Raw genomic sequence first — 12,212 nt, forward strand, 5'->3', positions numbered from 1 at the left:
CTTCGCCGGTGCCCCTCGACAAGCCCCGTGCTTCACTTCACCCGGCTCGCTGCGCCCTAGCTTCTCCAGACGATCCCCCACCCACCCTGGACCTGCAGACCCCAGCCCTGCCAGGGCCCCCGACGCGTGGGCCCCTGGGAGTTGTAGTTCACCCTGGGATGGGGTGATATGTTGGGGAGATCAAGGACAAAGGGGCGGTCAAGACTACATCTCCCAGTGGTCATAGCGGGCAGATGAAGGACGATTGAGGAGGTGTGGGGCGCGGGGGGGGGCGGGGGAGGTCTAATTCCGCGGCTACTGGGGACCCCTGGCGGGGACTAAGGCTGCCCGAGTCCGAGCGAGTGCTGATTCACGGCCCCGCCCCATATTCTCCGGGAAATTACTGGGGGAGGGGGCCAGGACCTCAGCCCTGGACCTTGTTTCCGAGATAAAGCAGCAGGCCCCCGGGAGACTGGGAAGATGGGACGCATTCACTATTGATCCAAACTGGCTGGGTGGTACCCACCTCAGAGGTGGTTGAATTAAGAGCCAAACCTTGGGGGGACTGCCACCCTCCCCCACAAGGTTCCATCTCTCCTTCCCCGCCTCGAGGTTCTTGGACCTGACAGGTGGAAATGTGGAAAGACAAATACTGGCCAGGCTTTCTGGTTAATATAAGGAAAGGATGCAGCTGTTTGCAGCCTGACCCCTGGGGAGCCCTTTCTTCCTCTCCAGGGTGGAGCGTTAAAGATTCAATTCAGTTACCAGAGCCAATGAATGCTTACCATTGGGTTGTGTCTGGGGGTTGACCAACACTTCTCTCCCCGCGTAGGATATACACGCTGGGGTCAGGCTGACTAATTCTTGCTAACATGCTTCCCTTTTTTTGATATTCCATGTAGCTCACATACCCCAAAGTTTTGAGTGCGCATTTTATTTATTTGGTACTTATCTATTGAGCACCTACTATGTTCCAAGAGCTGTTCTAAGCAATGCGGTACACCAGTGAACAACAACAACACAAAATTCTGCCCAAGAAAATAGGCTAAAGATAATGGGTAGAGTACGTTAGAAAATTATACCTAAAAAAAAAAGAGAGAGAGAGAAAATTATACCTAGTTAAAAAAAAAAATAGTGGGCATGAAATGTTGTGTATGAGAACTGAGAATGAGGGAATTTCTGTGAAGAAATAGTCCAGGCTCTATGCTAGGCACTGGAGGAAGAGAGCTGGGAACCCTGCCCTCCAGGAATTCAGAATGTGTTAAGTACTAGTGTTTTGTTTTTTAATTCTTTCATGCTAGATAGAAAAAGGTTTTGTTTTTTGTTGTTTGGTGTGTGGTTTGTTTTTTTTTTTGGCCTGCTCCTAGACAGCTTCCCAACCATGAATTGAACCCTGACCCTGCACAGCAAGAGAACAGAGTCCTAACCACTGGACCCCCAAGGAATTCCCAGGAAGAGGTTCTGAAAAGTTGGTACCATTTCTAACCCACTCCCTTAAAGATGTATAGGATTTAAAATAAATTAATTAATTAAAGTGAAATGAAAGGCAAAAACAAAAAAAAACTTTTTAAGAAAAAAAAAGATCTGTAGAATTTGAAAGCAGGCAGAGGGGACAAGCAAGGGACTCAGAGGCAGATTCCCTCCTGACATATGTATTGTAAGACAGAGAATCCAGTGTGTTTGGTGCCTGAAGTGATGGGTAGTAGGGACTGGGGATGGAACTTGGGGAGTTCCGGAACTTGGGGAGCCCTGAATGGCAGGCCAGGGAGTGAAGTCTTTCTTCCCAAATAAATAGAATCCCTGTGAGAGATTTTAACCAGGGCAGGAAAGGACTAGGCTTGCATTTGGTTTCCATCATCGTTGCTTCCCCAGTGCTGAGTACAGCGCCTGGCACAGCATCCATATGTAGAATGTGTGAAATGAAGAAATGAATGAATGCACGCATGTGTTCAGGGAGACTCCTCTGGCAGGAGTGGAGGAGATGGCCTGAGTGAGAAGAGCCTAGAAATAGCTCTCTTCACCCCTCCTCCAACATGGGATCTGGTCCCTCCTCTCTTACTACACCACCCAGCAACATGAAATCCTGCTGGTGAATAAACCCTCCCACTTCCTTCTGTCTCTTACATGCCTATTTGCCAAGTCCTTCCTCTTCCTTTCTCTTCCTCCCTACAGGACAAGCCTCAATCTTTCTGGCCCAGGCATCCCAGGTCTGTAACAAGGAACCATTACAGCCAACCCTGCTTGTCCGCAGGTATATTAAATGGATCAGTGATTCAGGACCCAGTCAGTGATTCAGGGCCCAGAAGCTAAATCTCGGGAACTTTCTGGCACATTTCAGGCTGCCTTTCTCCACCTCACTTCTTTCCCTGACCAGTTCAATGGAAAGGAAAAAAAAAAAAAAATCCAGGCCAAATCTGTTTGGGGGAAAAAGTAAAGCTGATGCAAAGAAAAGGATTTTCTAAAGGGAAACAGGAATGATATCAGCAGTCTCCATGTTGAGACCCCTCTCTGATGGCCCTGCCTTCCTTTCCCTTTCGATTCTTTGTAAGACTCTAGGCTTACTGCTGCAGCTGCCCAGTGGCCCCAGCTGTTTAGAGGGCTGCTTTACAGGCATGGTGACATGACATAGAGCAAGTGGCTTAGTATTCTGGTTTCCTCCTCCACCCTGTGTGGTACTGCTGAAAGAAACGTGGAGCAGGGACGTGGAGAACTAGCCATGCTGCCTTCTGCCTGGCCCCCAGCTCTGTGTGCAAGACCTATGTTCTCTCTGGCTCTTAATTTCGCCACCTTTGAAGTGAGGAATTAAACTCAATGCTCCACCCAGCCATGATGAATTCTAGATTAGAGTTGGCCTGTTCCTCATCTGAAATGGAAGGCTGTTCACATTCTTTAGCTGTGGAAGCAGGGAATCTGTCTACAGACCTGGGAGCTGCTTCAGTGCCAGAGCTGAGAGGCTCAGAGTCATCTTTGTTTTTTATTTTATTTTTAAATATTTTCTGGCTGTGTGGCATGTGAGATCTTAGATCCCGGCCAGTATCAAACCTGCACCCTGTACAGAGGAAGCCCAGAGTCTTAACCGTTGGACCACCAGGGAAGTTCCCATCTCGGTTTTTTTTTAGACACAGAGATATCAGCTGTATGACTGGCCAATGGTCACACATCAGCGACCCCTAGAGCCTGAATTCAAACCCAGGCAGATCTTCTGGACTTCAGGCAGTAAGGGCACCCTTTCCTGCCCAAACTGTTGAGAGTCTACCTCTCGGGAAAGGAGGAGCCTTGCCCTCTGGGGACCGACTTGACACAGGGGCACTGGGCAGGTGCCCTGTGTGGCTAACCCTTTGCTCCATCTCTAGTGCTGGAGGATATGATCTTTAGAGGTATCTTCTTGGGGCTGAGCTGGTGGACAAACAGGCCAGCCGGAGACATTAGTGTCCTGCTGTTTCTGGGCAGTCGTAAATCACTGCAGCCCCATCCCCTGGCTCCTGGCTTCCTCCTGCGGCTAGAAAGCTCCCTGATTGGTGCGGAGGCAGCAACAGCAGCAGCAGCAGCAGCATCTTCCGAAGCAGACCAGCAACGCTCCCCACCCTGTCCTCTGGGAACACTTCCCAGCTGCTGCCCTAACAGGCAGGTCTGCAGTAGGGGCAGGGCGCATGACAGATTCAGAGGCAAAGGACGACAGGGAGATCTCAGTGGGCTGTCTCTCTCCCTGAGGATATGGGAGCCACTAGTGGAGGAAGCCTGTGCTGGGAGGCAGGACCCACCGGTTGAAGCCTTGACTTTGATATTGATCCTGCGGGGTGACCTTGAACAAGAGGCTTTACCTCTCTGGGCCTCAGATTGTACATCTGTAAAATAACAGAATTGGATGGATGCTTCTTAAGGTCCTCCAGCCTGTCAATTACCCTACCTGAGTGTCTCCCCAGCGTCTCCAGTATAAGAACTGAAAGATGGTTCTATATGTGCTTCCCATCTTCTCCTGGGCTTCCCTGGCGGTTCAGATGGTAAACAATCGGCCTGCAATGCAGGAGACCTGGGTTCGATCCCTGGGTTGGGAAGATCCCCTGGAGAAGGAAATGGCAACCCACTCCAGAACTCTTGCCTGGGAAATCCCATGGACAGAGGAACCTGGCGGGCTACAGTCCATGGGGTTGCAAAGAGTTGGACACGACTGAGTAACTAACACTTTGATCTTCTCCTTCCCTCGCCTTGGCTTTGCCATGCGTGCCACTCCCATTGCATATGCATCAAAGTCCCTGCTCCCTAGCCTGGAGTTCACAGGCTTCTCCCGAGGTTCCTTCCTACCTCCCTGGCTACATCTCACATAGGACACTTGACTGGCATTTCCTGACCAGGCAGTGCCCTCTTCCAACTTTGGGCCTTTTCAAAGGCTGGGATAGGGATGGGAGGATGGGACAGGAATCAGGGGTGAGGGACCAACAGAGAAGCAGGGCCAGAATACTGGCCACGCAAAGGTGTTGCCCAGCAGTGGATCTCAACTCCTTCAACTCTTACCCCCCATACCGTCCCACCTCTTCAGCTTTTAGACACTGCATGTTGAACTGACCATTCCCCCAGGAGCTCCCTCCAGCTCCCAGCACTGGTTCTAGACCTTGTCACTGCGTATGGGACTTTGTCTTCCCCTGTGGTCTTACAAGTGGATTTCTCAAAGACAGATCCATCTGAGTCACCTCTGAGCTCTGAGCCTGGCATGGAGCAGATGCTCAGGGAAGTTTCATTCAATGAAAAAGGCTCTGCTTCAAGAATGAATCACCTTGCGATGGTCTTACCTCTTGAAGAGGACTTAAAAGGTTTTGCCTCCAAACAAATGGCCATGATCAAATTGTGGCCAAAACTCAGGAAGGCAGAAGTGTAGACAAATCCAGGAGCAGATAGGGCCACAGCCAGACAGGACGGTCTTTAAGAAGAGCCAGACAGGATTTCAAAGACAGCCTCTTGACGTGGGGCTGACAACCACAGAAATTCTCTGTTCCGTGTGTCTGACCACTGCTCACCAAACCAGCTTCCCTAAATCTAGGGTCTCTCGGATCCTCTAAAACTGATTGGGCTGAAAGGAGGGAGAGATTGAAAAGTCTGATACATCTTTCCATTTCAAGTTTTGCATTCCCCTAAAGAGGCCCACTTCAAAGTTTACCACACCAAGGGAATGTTCATCTCCATTAAAAAAAAAAAAAAAGCAAAATAGGCCTTTGTTGGATTTCCCTGGTAGTCCAGTGCTTAAGATTTCATGCTTCCACTGCAAGGGGCACGAGCTCAATCCCTAGTCGGGGAAGTTCCATGCGCTGTGTGGTCTGTCCCCATTCACAAGAGATGGACTTTCCAGGGCAGATGAGCCTAGGATAGAATTGTCTCCTCAAACTCATCTGTGTGAACTTGGGCCAAGTCCTTCTCCAATGTGGGCCTCCCATTACACCTCCCAAATCTCAAAGGGAACTCTCCATCCTGCCCCCGAATGTGTTCTTGACTCTGAATGTATTCATGCCCTCTGAGTAGAGGGGTCTGAAGTCAAGGTCTTGATGTTTGACTCCAACAAAGAGCAAATGACTCAGCGGGGAGCCACAGTGATGGGGCTGGTGGCAACCTACCTACCACAGGGAATGAGGCAGGGGCTTTCTGTTTTTAGAAGACGCCAAGCTTCCCTGGTGGCTCAGACAGTATAGAATCTGCCTACAATGCAGGAGACCCGGGTTTGATCCCTGGGTGGGGAAGACCCCTGGAGAAGGAAATGGACACCCATCCCAGTATTCTTGGCTGGAAAATCCCATGGACAGAGGAGCCTGGCTGGCTACAGTCCATGGGGTTGCAAAGAGTCAGACATGACTGAATGACTAACAAGCTGCAGAGAGCCCATCAGTTTCGGTTCATTTCCAGGAGGCAATTTCTCCACCAGCTGGAGCTGTCCAGTGATGGCCTGGGCTGAGTCTGGGCAGGGTGGGACTGGAATCAGGGGTGAGGGATCAGTAGAGAAGCAAGGCCAGAAGACCGGCCACTCGGAGGTAATGCCCAGCAGTGGTTCTCAACTTGGCTGTGCATCGCAGTCCCCCAACATCCAAGGGAGGAGAAATAAAACCCGTTCTGAGAAAGCCCTGAGGCTAGGAATCTCAGAACGGATCAGCTTCTGCCCTTTGGATTCTTCAGCCAGAGCAGATGTCAAGCAAGGGAGAGATGGGGTCTGATTTGCATTTCAGAATGGCCACTCTGCCAATACCCAGACAAGGGGAACTTGTCTAGAATCCAAAGTCCCAGGTCCAATAGAGTGGATCAGAATCTCCAACCATGGGGTCTAGGAACCTGAAGCTCTCTGGGGGATTCTGCCACCATCAATGATCTGCCAGAATGACCTCAAAAGACCCTGGGAACCCTGAAGAAGGCCAGGCTAGGCTGCTCAAAGAGGAAGTGGCATGGCCATGAGGCCTCAGAGAGCTGGCCGAAGAGGTACGGAACTGGCATTTTCTTGCATTGGCTACTCTGCCGAGTCAGCCCAGCACTAATGCTTCCAGACTGCAAACCCCACTTGATCATGTAATAGGAACGTGGGTGTGCTGACCCAGCGGGCAGACTGGAGCCCAGGCTGCACTAGGGGATGGGAGGTAGGCACAGACACTCAGCACCAACTCTGTGCTCTGAGCCTGGGGATAGACAGGAGCAAAAGGCACTCCCTCTGCAGCAAGCCTGAAGCGAATTGAGATGACTCAGGAGCATGGGGCTTGCCCTGTCTTCTAGGTTTCAGAACCAACCAGAGTTTCCCTCCCTGACTTCCCAGACAGGTTGGTAAACCAGAAGGGACAGCAGGAGGACCTTTGTTCATCCAATACAGATATCCCTTATATAGCACCGCACCTGCTGTGCATCAGCCCTTGCCGCACACCTCTGGCCACAGGTAGTTTACCGTTTCCTGAACCCCCGCTTCCTCTGTGGGACAACAGGTTCCCACGTCCTTTTCCCCATTGTTCCTTATTCTACCTTTGGACGTCATAAGAAAAAGGAGAACCCTTCTTCTCCCCCAAAGCCTTTTACATTTAAGGCCAGAACAGATAAAGCCCTTTTGTCTCCACGCTGAACAAATTTCTCCAGGAACAAAGAGTAGATTTTAGCACGTTCCTTCCCCGCCCCCATCTATAATGTCTGGTGCATGACAGGAATGGAGAGATGGCCAAAGAGATGGATGACCAAGATATATGGTACTGAGCTCCTGACCTCTCTCCTCGTCCAAGCCAAGAAACCTGTGCCCAGGGACTTCCCTGGTGGTCCAGTGCTTAAGACTCTGCATTCCCAATGCAAGGGGCCCAGGTTCGATCCCTGGCCAGGGAGCTAGATCCCATATATTACAACTAGGAAAAAAAGAAGAGTGAGAGAGAAGAAAGAAATGTGTGCCCAGAGGGTTATACAAAGCCTAAGAGCACTTATGACAAGTGGAGATTGGGCCTCCAACCCCAGGCAGGGCAGTCACACCAACTTGGGCTGAACCAAGTGCCTGTATCAGAGGCTGCCTCAAAGTCTATAATATCTCCCCCTAAGTCTTCATCTTGTTTCTAACACTCAGATGGCAAGGAAAGGCCACTAAGTGAGAAAACACAGGAGCGCATATGCATTTATCCCCATTCTTCCACACTATAGATGAGGGGTCCAAGGCACAGAGAGGTTACGTAACCTGTCTAGGTCACACAGCTAGTAAATGAAAGGGCTGAGTCATGAAGGAGGTTCACATGTCTCCTGTACTTCACTGGAGGGGTGGAGGCAGGCCGACTCCCCACACACAGCTGGGTTTAATTCTAACCACTCCCATGGGAGGATGCAGATTAAAGCTGGGTAGGAGGAGGAGCCTGACAGAGGAAGTGAATGACCTGCTCTCTCATGAGAGTGGGAAGGAGTGTATTCCCCAGGAGGATGAGTCCAAGCCAAGGCCCTCCTGGAGAAGTTGGAGGGACAGCAGTTTCCAGGCATCCTGCCCAAGGCAGTGGCTGTCCATGCTGGATTCAGGGACCTGGGGCTGCAAACAACACTGGAGACTGGCTGAACCAATGATGGGCTAAATAACCTTAAACGAATCACACATCTTCTCTGGATCTCTGTTAATTCTGGAACGCAGAACTAATGATCCATCAGCACAGAAAAAGCCACTTGGGTTAATACTAAAATCTTGACACTTTCTGCTCTTTGTTGAAATAACCTGAACTCTAGACACCCTGTGCAAATCAGAAGCCTCCAAAGAAAACTTTGGGGATTTCCTGGGTTTGGGGGTGTCAGGGAGGGGAGGATAAATAAAACCAGTCCTAAGAAAGTCCTGAGGTTGGGAATCTGAGACTGGATTGGATCAGATTGGACCAGATTCTGCCCTTTGGATTTTTCAGCCAGGGGAGATTTCAAGCAAGGGAGAGGAGGAGTCAGGTTTGCATTTTAGAAGGGTCACTCTGGAAGCTGGAGTAGAGGGTGGGCCGGATGGGGAGACCAGAGGAAGGGAGACCACTGGGGTGGAGGTGTTCCTATAACAGCCACTGTGGGAGGTGTGGGAGTGAGGGTAGGGCAGCAGTGGTGACCGGAGGAAATGCCCAGCACGACTCCTAGACAAGTGGGTGGACAAGGAGAGTCCCATTCTCCTCGACAGAGCAGGGTTAAGGGAAAAATGACAAGTTCAGTTTGGGAGGTGAGATGCCCAGATTGGGTCCCAACATAGAAATTTGAGTTTGCAGTGGGTGGTGGACCCATGGGCCTTTAAAGGATATAAATGGGGGACTTCCCTGGTGGTCCAGTGGCTAAGACTCTGCACTCCCAATGTAAGGGGGCCCGGGTTCAATCCCTGGTCAGGGAACTAGATCCAGTATGCTGCCGCTAAAGATCCCAAGGGCCACAACTAAGACTTGGTGCAGCCAAATAAATAAATTAAATATATATTCTTTAAATGAAGAGTATAAATGAGCAGGGAGTGAGGTATGGGGTTGAGGCAGAAGGCAGATGGGCCCTGCCCGCCCCTTCCTCCCATAATAAAGCTATTGGAGATTCATTCCCTATGGACTGAAACTCCAAGAATAGCAGGACAACTAAGGGAGGAGGCTGGGCCCTGCCCAGACCACATATTTCGTTTCTCAAAGTCAGGAGACCTCCCCAACCACACTTGTGCAGAAAAGGCTTCTTGGAGGTCAAGGGAGAGTCATGTCAAGGGATGTTCCTTACCCAGACGCCTTTTTGGTAAAATCCACCTTGGCTAAGAAATGCGTGCACACACATGGGAGGATCCTGAGATGGACCAAATATAGACTGTGAACCAGGCAAATCAAAATGATTGGCTAAAGGAAACCCAGAAGAAATACCCCACAAAAGTAATTCTAACTGCCACGAGGGCGCAATTCAAGAACTCTCCCTCTGAGTCTGTCCATGTGCTTATCTATCCACATGTACTGTACTTGTTTCCTCTTAATAAATACTTTACTTGCTTCACTACTTTCCGTTTTTATGGGAGTTCTTTTCTGCAAAGCTGAAGGGCCAGGGCCCTTGTCACTGATCATGGGTCTAGTAGCTAGGGTCTGGTGCTTTCTCCATCGTGACCCAGCTTCAATCTCTGGCTGGGAACCCAAGCCCCGCTCCAAGCCAGTGCAGGCCGAGACCACCCGAGATCAGGGTGGGCCAGTGAACACGGGCTCAGGAGACCTGGAGGGATCACCGGGAAGCACTAGATGTGACCATCCATTCCTCACGGTGCCAAGTGCCTCCAGAAAACTGGAAGGACACAGAGCAGGCCTTTGCTGAGCCAGGGCATCTTTGTCAACCTCGGCAAGTGAGATTTTAGTGGAGTTGAGCTGTAGCGGCTCAGGATGGCAGGGGTTAGCAAGGTGGTGAATCAGAATTTGGAAATGACTGTTGTCTCTCTTTTTCAATTTAATTTTAATTTTATTCTAGAGTACAGTTGATTTACAATACTGTGTGACAGAAATGACTCTCTTCATCAGTCATTTAATGGCCAGATGAAGGAGGGAGAAGCTGATAGTGCTGGTGCCTCAGGACCGAGGGAGGGTTTTCTTTGTCTGCAAAAGGCTGGGGCTTGTTTAAAAGCCTCGGGGAGAGGCTGGAAGGATGGGGGTGAGGTGGGAGGAGCAGGTAGATGAATTGATGTGGGAGAGGTCTGGAGCCCTGGAGGAGAGGTCAGCGGGGAAGGAAGGCAGGTGGAGACTTTCGAGTGGAGAGCAGGGAGGTTCCTGGGAAACTTCTTCCCCAAGAAGAAGCTGAAGTCATCTGCTGAGTCATGGGAGGAGGAGGGGAAGAGGCTGGTGAACAGGCTGAAGGTTTGAGGGAGCCTCTGGGGAGGGTGGGGGAGTGAGCTGGGAGAAGAACCAGCTGGGCCTGGAGGCCGCGTGCACCGGGCCCCCATCTGCTGGGCCCTGTGGTTTGCTTCAGCAGTTCTCATTCAGCACTGTGGATCAGGAGCTGCGAAGGTGGAGGTCAGACCACCCAGGGCAGGCAGTGGTCGGCTGTGGCCAAGAGACTGGGGGCCAAGAGGGCTCAATATATCAAAGGAGTGGGTGCTAGGACTGGCCAAGGACACGGACGGGGCAAGGTGGGGAAATCAAGGCAGGAGGAGGTCAGAGGCTGGAAGGCTCAGGGACAGGGAAGAGCAGGCAGAGGGAGCAGTGAAGTGGGGGTGCCAGAGCATCAGGAGAGTGGGAAGCCCCCCAAGAGCAGCAGGAAATTCTGGAGAGTGGACAGGCGCTAGAGCAAAGACTCCCTTGAGAGGCTCTGGTTGAAGACACCATGTCCTGTGGATGCTGGAAGTCCCCAGGATGAGGCAGGGCCTGGGGAAGGGGGAAAATGACCACTAGGGGTCAAAGGCTCAGGAAGGCCACCCAGGACCAGGCTTTGAGGGCACAGGGATAGTTCACAGAGCTACAAGCTTTGGGCCCCAAGGAAGGGGGTCTGCCCAGGGGGTTTGGAAGAAGCAGCGTGGCACATGGGGCAGCTAGTGGCTTGAACCTTCATGTCTTTCCATTCTGCCAGGCACAGGGCCCTGCCACCCTTGCATCTTGCTCCCGTAACTCTGATCTCTGGGCCAACACTTCTACCTCGGGAGGAAGACGGGATGATTTGGGCCTCCTGAACTTCACAACCAGAGAAGAGGAAGCCAAGGGCTTGAGAAAAGGGGAGTGTGGCCACGGTATTCCCCTGCCGTGTACTTGCTTTGTCCACTGGGTCATGCAGGTGGCTGAGAACAGGCAGCAGGCAGAGTAGGGGCCGCCGTAATTCCCCAGGCACTGAAGGTCCTGGGGCTACTCCTGGGGCAGGGAAAGATCAAGGAGGAGGCCGCGAGGCAGGCAACAAAAAAAAAGAGAGAAAAGAGAAATAAACAGAGACAGAGGGACAAGGATCCGACAGGACAGAGAGACAGACAGGAAAGCAGGATGGCTGAGACAGAATCGTGGAGAGAAGGTGCTGAGCTCGCTGGCCACGTGCCCATGGCTCATTCCGGAAGCTGCTGGGATGGACCCAATCAGTGCAAGATGGATGGCTGTTCTGGGAAGGCAGAGGCCGCCAGGCCAGGCAGCCACAGCATCCCTTCCATCTGCACCATCTGCTGCAGGAAGCCCAGTCAGGTGACTCTTGCTAAAGACTGAAGAGTGCCCCCAGGGTTTCCTCAAGGGCAGCAGGAAGTGGGAGAAGAAGGGGCCTGCTTTGGAGGCATGGACACAGCACTCCCCTCCAACCCCAGTCTGCCTCTCACTAACTGTGAGGTCTGGCAGCCATTAACCTCCCTTCATCGCCATCAGTAAGCTGGAAAGAGCCACCCAATGCTCAGCGGTTGTGACATGTCTTCACCTGCCCCACAGGGGACCTGAGTAACCTGGGCGTCAAGGCTGTCCTTCAGGTCTCACAAGAACTTGGAGGCAACTGACATCTTCTGTTCCTGGCATCGTTTGAGGAGAGTTCCAAAAATCTGGCCAAGCCGTTTGTGCCAGAGGTGGGGAGTCAGGAGATTAGGTTGTGACCCCAGTTCCCAGGGCTGCACCACTGCTAAAAGTGAAAGTCACTCAGTCGTGCCCGACTCTTTGCAACCCCATGGACTACACAGTCCATGGAATTCTCCAGGCCAGAATACTGGAGCAGGTAGCCTTTCCCTTCTCCAGGGGATCTCCCCAACCCACGGATTGAAACCCAGGTCTCCCACATTGCAGGCAGATTCTTTACCAACTGAGCCATCAGATCAGATCAGATCAGTCGCTCAGTCGTGT

The 12,212-nt window shown here is 51.6% G+C and overlaps 1 non-coding gene across 1 annotated transcript; it reads left to right on the forward strand.

Moving 5' to 3' along the window:
• The first annotated feature begins 7,235 nt into the window (after positions 1–7,235).
• Positions 7,236–7,308, forward strand: TRNAG-CCC (transfer RNA glycine (anticodon CCC)). Its single transcript has one exon. It is a non-coding gene; the product is annotated as a tRNA-Gly (tRNA).
• The last annotated feature ends 4,904 nt before the right edge of the window (positions 7,309–12,212 follow it).

Source organism: Bubalus kerabau, chromosome 23, assembly GCF_029407905.1.
Source record: "Bubalus kerabau isolate K-KA32 ecotype Philippines breed swamp buffalo chromosome 23, PCC_UOA_SB_1v2, whole genome shotgun sequence".
Classification (NCBI taxonomy): Eukaryota; Metazoa; Chordata; class Mammalia; order Artiodactyla; family Bovidae; genus Bubalus; species Bubalus kerabau.